Raw genomic sequence first — 8,849 nt, 5'->3', positions numbered from 1 at the left:
TGTATGTTTATCTCACCAACAGTTTTTGAGCACATGTTCTGCAAAGTTCTGCACTAGGTACGGATAAGATGTATCTGTCCTTTAAGACTTCCACTTTTAGCAGCTTACTACAGAAATACTATCATAGAAGTGCCAGTGAAAAACCAGGATAACACAGAGGAAAAGCCCATTTATTTTCCTTGGGAATGATTGTGGAAGACTTCATGGAGTCAGTGGTGTTTGAGCTGAGTCTTGAGAGGTCACAGAAAGAAAGGGTATTCTAAGGCAAGGTGTGAACTGAAAAACCAGACATACAAGAGGTGTATGTTCCAGGAACAGAGAGCTGTCTGCGGCACTTGAATGAGAACAGCTAGTGGCGGTAGGGAAAGCTTGTGTTTTGAGTTTCAGTTTTATTCCACAAGCAGTAGGATACCAATATAGGTATCAGACCCTGGAGAAGTAACTGGAGATACCAATTGTTTGAAACTATACTGAGGATTGCAGTCTTTTGCAGAGACTCCATAGAAAAGTTTAAGTTTTTGATGCCTGTGCCTCTATCCTTAGGATCCTCATTCCCTATCAGTCAAGAAAATTTATCACACTTCACTTTCTATAGTTAGAAAACACAATTATAAGAACAATCAGTTTATAGTTTCAAATGAAGAAATTAAACCATAATTTTGAATAAGGATTTCCAAATATATATGTCCCATCTTGCATGCTGTAGGTGGGAATGTAGTTGTTAAGCCTTTAGGGAGGGTAGTTTTCCAGAGTATATTGAAAATGCTTGGAATCTTTGGCCAACTCTTCATTAGAAATGAAATTACTAGGAAACTGCCTAATATGAATAATCCAACGAGTGTACACAGCAAGTTCATTTCACTTTTGTTCTTTAATTAAAACTAGCCCAGATGTCCATTATAACAATAAGGGCTTAATATATTATGGTATTTTCAGTTTCTCTCCATAAAGAGTGAGAAATATCTCTGGAATAATAAGATGTCCAAATTTTACTGTTACATGAAAAAGGAAGTCGTACAAGCATTTTTTTTGATAACTTGTTAATGTTCTAAAAAATAATAGGAAAGTAACACCACATTGTTATCAGTGGCTTTGTGAGAGTGGAATTATGGGAGAACTTTCATGATTGGCGTCATATATTTCTATAATGTTTTAATTTTCTATAAGCATGTATTTTGTAAACTTAAATAAAGAAAAAAAAACACCACGGCACTTGCATCCCTGAGAGATGAATTATGCCTTCCAACAGAAGAAAGATCATAGAGGTGAATACTGTCCAAAGCCGGGTCCAAAAGACAAGGAGAAACTGTTAGAACAAGGAGGTGAGGATGATATAGCCCTTGTTATCCTGCCTAGCAAAGCTTCCGCTTACTGTTCTTGTTAGACACAAGTATCAAATTCTGAAGAGCACGAGAAAAGTCCATTTCCCTGCTTCATGCTGTTCTGTATTGTGGTGCTATTGAATCTTCTTGCAGAAAGTTTCCACCATGTATGGTCATGAACCTCATGAAATCTTAAGCAGAATTTCTTGTGTGTGCCTTTGTTCTTTGTATTTACTTGGCAAAACCTCAACCCAAGTTAAACCTGAACCTTCCTGTGCCTATGCCCTGAGTACACTCAAGAACCTGTAAAATGTTAGCAAGACAACTGTGCTAGCTGAACTCATTTTTGATTTATGAGCACACACCATATGTAAGCCATCAGCAGTGACCACACTCATTTCTACAAATAAAATTACGCCTTCTTTTCCAAAGGATGAACTACCCACCTACTAACAACTCTGTTGAGTATGTATACGATTACTGCCTTACACTCTTGCCTACTCAAGAACTTAACTTTCATAATTAACCCCTTTCTTTTTTGCAGCATAAATTCCCTTTTTGTCAAATGATGCTCATCAACAAGTATGTTGTAATTTAAATAATATATACATTTAAAATGACTGTCTTAAAAAATCACTAGACCAAATGTTCATTTCTAGGTATGTACCATTTCTCTTTACCCATTTATTACCTAACCTCTTGTCTGATTCTTCACTTCCTTTGTCTTAACAGACTCCAGTCCAAAAGTAATGAAGACAGATGTGTTCAACATAATTATTAGAAGAAGCTTTTAAAACATAGTAAAAAGAATTGATAAGAAATAATGAAATAAAGATACAGAGTTAGTAGTAATAAACCTAAATGTTAATTTTTGGTTACAAAATTAAAATAGATAAAACTATGTAGATAAGAAACAGAAGAATCATAGATATCCTAATAAAAATGATAAAGGGAGGTGGGGGGAGAGAACTCTGTCCAAATCCATGCCTATTATATTTGAAAGAGTCAAATAGAATGGTAAATTTTAAATTTTCCTACATTTTTATATAAATTCCTATGACTGCAGACATGCAAAAAACCTACACAGATTACCACAGAAGAAATAGTCAACTATCAAAACCACCTGCACACATCACCAAGCTTGTGCAGATTTAGAGTGAAATTCTAATTACAATGCACTTTAAATTTTTCTAGGACCTAGATAAAGGAGAGCTTTCATGATTTAAAGTGTGAGTATAACAAAAATATCCAATAAAGCACAAAGGAAATTTTAATTTCATGTTGCTTATGAATCAACACAAAAATCAGTAGTAAAGTTTAATAAAAGAATCAAGCTTTACATACCTAATTTAGTCTAATAGTGCAAGGAAAGTTTCATTAAAAATGTTTCCTATTAGGAAATGATGTAGTTCACCACATTGTTTTATATAACAAAAAAATCACGAGCATCTTCATAGAAGGTAGAGGCAGTTCAAAATCCATTTTTCATTAAATAAAAAATTATTAAGTAGGAACACATGGATACTTTAAGAACATGGTTAAATCTAACTACCCTGCCTCAGTTGTTAACTGGGAAATACTAGAAGCATTCCTGTTAACATCAGAAACAAGGATATCCATCATCACTACTTTAACTTTTTTTAGAACTTTCCACTACATTTGTTAATAGATTAAGTAAAATTGTAATAATTGGAAAGTAAGAAATAAACAACATTATTAACAAATGACTGAATTATATATCTGGAAAAACAACTGAAGACAGGTTAGATGTTTGACAACATTTTATTAAAAAAAATTCAGATAAATAAGATCATCAACTGATACCTGCAGAAAAATCATTTGACAGAATTCAAGAATAATACCAGGTCTAAGAGAATGCTGAGGTGTCAAAAATTTCTTAAGGAGTAATTATTAGGAAGTAATACTAAATTGTCCTTCATGGTGGAACACAGAGGCAGGCACAGGAATAATAAAGGGATACCTACACATTTTTTATTTGATATGGTTCTGGGAGTTTTAACAGGATTAAAAGTCAAATTATAATGATTTATAGATGAGTCGTACAAAGCAAGCAGTAGAAAATCAGTTAAAAACTAGTGAAAGTGCCCTATAAGATGATTCCATACAAGATAAATACAGGACAGGAAAACAGCAATGAGCTAGCAGTTTTATACTGTCTTAAAAATAACCACTTTCCAAAAAGATGTACCCCAGTGTTCATTGCAGCACTATTTACAATAGCTGGGACATGGAAGGAACCTGGATGTACACTCACATATGAATGGATGAAAAAATTACAGTACCTATATGCAAAATAATATTGGGCTTCCCTGGTGGCTCAGACAGTAAAGCGTCTGCCTACCGTGTGGGAGACCTGGGTTCGATCCCTGGGTTAGGAAGATCTCCTGGAGAAGGAAATGGTAACCCACTCCAGTACTCTTGCCTGAAAGATTCCATGGACTGAATATTACTCAGCTGTAAAAAGGAACGAATTTGAGTCCATTCTAGTGAGTTGGATGAACCTAGATTCTGTTATACAGAGTGAAGTGAGTTAGAGAAAAACATATCATAAATGTATATATATGGAATGTAGAAAAATGGTACTGGTGAACCTCTTTGCAGGGCAGAAATAGACACAGACATAGAGAACAGACTTATGGACAAAGCGAGGGGAGGAGAAGGGGACAAATTGAGAGAGTAGCATTGAAACATATACACTACATATGTAAAACAGATACCTAGTGGGAAGTTGCTGTGTAACTTTCAACACACGAAGCCCAACCCAGTGCTCTGTGACAACCTAGAAGGATGGGATGGGATGGGATGGGATGGGATGGGGGATAGGAGGGAGGTTTGAGAAGGAGGGGCATATGCATACTTATGGCTGATTCACATTGTCATGGCAGAAACAAACAACATTGTAAAGCAATTATCCTCCAATTAAAAGACCAAAACACCACTTTCAGCCTATGAACAAAACCTATCATTCATATATATATATATGAATACCTTTAACAGGAAATGTGGAAACTATGTAGAGGAACAAAAAAACTATAAAACTTGATTCAGTTCAGTTCAGTCACTCACTCAGTCGTGTCTGACTCTGTGACCCTATGGACTGCAGAAAGCCAGGCTTCCCTGTCCATCACCAACTTCCAGAGCTTGTTCAAACTCAGGTCCATCGAGTCAGTGATGCCATCCAACAATCTCATCCTCTATCGTTCCCTTCTCCTCCTGCCTTCAATCTTTCCCAGCATCAGGGTCTTTTCCAAGGAATCAGTTCTTCACATCAGGTGGCCAACTCAGATGGAGTTTCAGCTTCAGCATCAGTCCCTCCAGTGAACACCCAGGACTGATCTCCTTTAGGATGGACTGGTTGGATCTCCTTGCAGTCCAAGGGACTCTCAAGAGTCTTCTCCAGCACCACAGTTCAAAAGCATCAATTCTTCGGTGCTCAGCCTTCTTCACAGTCCAACTCTCACATCCATACATGACCACTGGAAAAACCATAACTTTGACAAGGTGGACCTTTGTTGGCAAAGTAATGTCTCTGCTTTTTAATATGCTGTCTAGGTTGGTCATAACTTTTCTTCTAAGGAGCAAGCGTGGTTTCATTTCATGGCTGCAGTCACCATCTGCAGTGATTTTGAAGCCTCCAGAAATAAAGTCTCTCACTGTTTCCATTGTTTCCCCACCTGTTTGCCATGAAGTGATGGGACCTGATGCCATTATCTTAGTTTTTTGAATGTTGAGTTTCAAGTCAGCTTTTTCACTCTCCTCTTTCACTTTCATCAAGAGGCTCTTTAGTTCTTCTTTGCTTTCTGCCATAAATGTGGTGTCATCTGCATATATGAGGTTATTGATATTTCTCCCGGCAGTCTTGATTCCAGCTTGTGTTTCATCTAGCCTAGCATTTCACATGATGTATTCTGTGTAAGGTAAGAGAGTTAGAGAAGGCAAGATTCAGAAAAAGAATGAGACTGGCACTTTACAGGAACAGATCACCTTTAATGAGGTGAGAAGGGGCAGCAGTCAGATTAGCAAGCTGCTGCACTTACCCAAGAAAAAAGTAAGTATATATAGGCATGTATGTGGAAAGTTACTGTCTTAAGGGGGCCTGTTCTCCAAGGTTATCGGAGTAGTTATCTCTTAAATGGCTGGGGCAAGGAATTTTGGACATCGGCCGGAGGCTGGACTGGCTGGGAGCTGGGCGTAATCAACCATAATGTCCATTTTTTGTTGGGGGTGGGGGAGATGAGAGAGTTCTTTGTTTTGCATAGAATGGTGGGGAGGACCTTCAGGGGAGTTTTAACTCCAGGCTATTTTGAGCCATGTAACTTTCCTTCACTCTGCATATGAGTTAAATAAACAGGGTGATAATATACAACCTTGACTTACTCCTTTCCCAATTTGGAACCAGTCCGTTGTTCTGTGTCCAGTTCTAACTGTTGCTTCTTGACCTGCATACAGATTTCTCAGGAGGCAGGTCAGGTGCTCTGGTATTTCCATCTCTTTAAGAATTTTCCACCATTTATTGTGATCCACACAGTTAAAGATTTTAGCGTAGTCAATAAAGCAGAAGTAGATGCTTTTCTGGAACTCTCTTGCTCTTTTGATGATCCAGTGGATGTTGGCAATTTGATCTCTGGTTCCTCTGCTTTTTCTAAAACCAGCTTGAACATCTGGAATTTCTCAGTTCAAGTACTGTTGAAGCCTAGCTTGGAGAATTTTGAGCATTACTTTGCTAGCGGTGAGATGAGTGCAGTTGTGCAGTAGTTTGAACATTCTTTGGCATTGCCTTTCTTTGGGATTGGAATGAAAACTGACCTTTTCTAGTCCTATGGCCACTGCTGAGTTTTCCAAATTTGCTGACATATTGAGTGCAGCACTTTAACAGCATCATCTTTTAGGCTTTGAAATAGCTCAGCTGAAATTCTATCACCTCCACTAGCTTTGTTTGTAGTGATGCTTTCTAAGACCCACTTGAGTTTGCACTCCAGGATGTCTGGCTCTAGGTGAGTGATCACATCATCTTTTTTGAATAGTTCTTCTGTCTTCTTAATATCTTCTGCTTATGTTAGGTCCATACTGTTTCTGTCCTTTATTGTGCGCATCTTTGCATGAAATCTTGTAAAGCTTGATTGAAAGTTTTTAAATTGAAATACACACCTTGACCATGGAAGAAAAGATAAATTTTAAAATATGCTGTTTCTATGAAAATTAAAGTAGATTTATATGATCCTAATCAAATTTTCAATGAGTTTTGTTGGAGGTGTTGACAAATTGATGATCAAGTTGGGAAATATTTAAGAAACTTTTGAAAGATCAGAATGGAAGGTGGGAGTATCTGTCCTACCAGGTATAAAATACATATACAAAGCATCTTCCCGTGAATAGAGGATTGACTAATATGTTTTTCAGTATGAAAAAATAGCATGTTTTAAAAAGAATATATTAGACAATGTTAATGTATAAAGATAGCCACAGAAGGACTGGCCTGGTGTTCCGGTGCTTAAGAATCTGCCTGACAACGCAGGGCATGTGGGTTGGATCCCTGGTTTGGGAAGGTTCCACATGTTGCAGGGCAGCTAAGCCCTAGAGCCCATGCTCTGCCAGGAGAGAATAAATAGCTCGGATCGCTGCAACTGGAAAAAGCCTGCATGCAGTGAAGACCCAGGGAAACCAAACATAAATGAGTTAATTTTAACAACATAGCCACAGAATATCGGGGAAAATGTGTAGAACAATATATAGTATGATCTTAATACAAAAAAGTCTGTATTAAGTCTAGAAGGACATCAGTTAAACCCTTAATGGGAGTATAAAATAGAAGCTAAGGTAAATCTTTTACTTTGCATTCTATTAGGAATTAGTAACTACTACTTCCAGTCAAAATATTAATAGAAAATATCAACCAGATAATCAAATCTATTAGCTGTTTCCTCACTCATACATAACTGTTCCATATCCAGACACATTCATAGGAAATGTGTTTCCACATTTGTCTTTATCTCCCAGCTCTCAAAAGCCAACAGAAATTTCTAATTCCTTCAGTAAAAATTAGTTTAGTAGTAACTTCTGGCGCATAGAGACAGTGGCACAGAGAATACTATGCTGCCATTAAAAGAAAAACTGAAATGGATTCAAACTTGCTGATGTAAGAAAAATAGCCAAAATAGAAAAAAAAAATGGTAAGAATATATTAAATAAATATAAAAGTGGTGGATTGAATATATAAATCTACTTTTGCTTCTTCCCAAAACCTCACTAAAGTGACAGTAGAATTGTTTTTGTTTGTTTTAGGCATAAAACTGTTATAGCAGGCAGGTAGCTAGCTATGAGCAGAGAAATGGGGCCAGGGGCCAGGTGGCAGGAAATCAGGCCTCTTGTGAACAGTAGGGGCTCATAGAGGAAGGAAAGCAGAAAACTTCAGGCTGACCGGAAACTGCGTTATAAGGGTCTGAGTAGCAGACCCAAAAAAGGTGGGGAAAGCCGGGGATCTCTTGCATTGCATCCAAATGTAAACCTTTGTTCATTGTGCTTTCCGTTGGATAAGGCTGTGCTCAGTCATTCAGTTGTGTCTGACTCTTTGCAACCCCATGGACTATAGCCTGCCAGGCTCCTCTGTCCATGGAATTTTCCAGGCAAGAATATTGGAGTGGGTTGCCATTTCCTCCTCCAGGGGATCGTCCTGGCCCAGGGATTGAACCCACAACTCTTGGGTCTCCTGCATTGGCAGGCAGATGTTTTATTATTATGTCACCTGAGAAGGCCCATAAGATTAGCCTTATAGATAAGAAGCACTCTTCATGCACCAATGTCATGGCACTTCTGATCTAAACTAAATGGGGACAGAAATCCCTCCTCCCCTTGGAAAAATGGAGTCGGGATGAAAATCAGGGAAGCTGATCCCCAAACTTCTTCTTCCTCAGTAAATATTCCATCCCTGTATTTGTTTGTTGCTCAAAACCAACTTCCCTGGTGGCTCAGACGGTAAAATGTCTGACTGCAATGCGGGAGACCTGGGTTCGATCCCTGGGTCAGTAAGATCCCCTGGAGAAGGAAATGGCAACCCACTCCAGTATTCTTGCCTGGAGAATCCCATTGACGGAGGAACCTGGTGGGCTACAGTCCACGGGGTCGCTAAGAGTCGGACACAACTGAGCAACTTCACTCACTTCACTCAACAGGCTTCCCTGGTGGCTCAGATGGTAAAGTATCTGACTGCAATGTGGGAGACCCGGGTTCAGTCCCTGGGTCGGAAATATCCCCTGGAGGAGAAATGGCAACCCACTCCAGTACTCTTGCCCGGAGAATTCTGTGGACAGAGAAGCCTGGTGGGCTACAGTCCATGGGGTCGCAAAAAGTGGGACACGACTGAGCGACTTCACTTTCACTTTCAAAACCAACTTGCCAAAGAGGCCCAGGGCACCAATTCTTTACCTGTCTTCCTGATCTCCCTCTGAGAATGCATCCGTGCTAACTCGCTTCAATCCTGTCTGACTTCGTGACCCCGTGGACTGTAGC

Source organism: Bubalus bubalis, chromosome 17 (assembly GCF_019923935.1).
Source record: "Bubalus bubalis isolate 160015118507 breed Murrah chromosome 17, NDDB_SH_1, whole genome shotgun sequence".
Lineage (NCBI taxonomy): Eukaryota > Metazoa > Chordata > Mammalia > Artiodactyla > Bovidae > Bubalus > Bubalus bubalis.
This window is presented reverse-complemented; position numbering follows the sequence as displayed.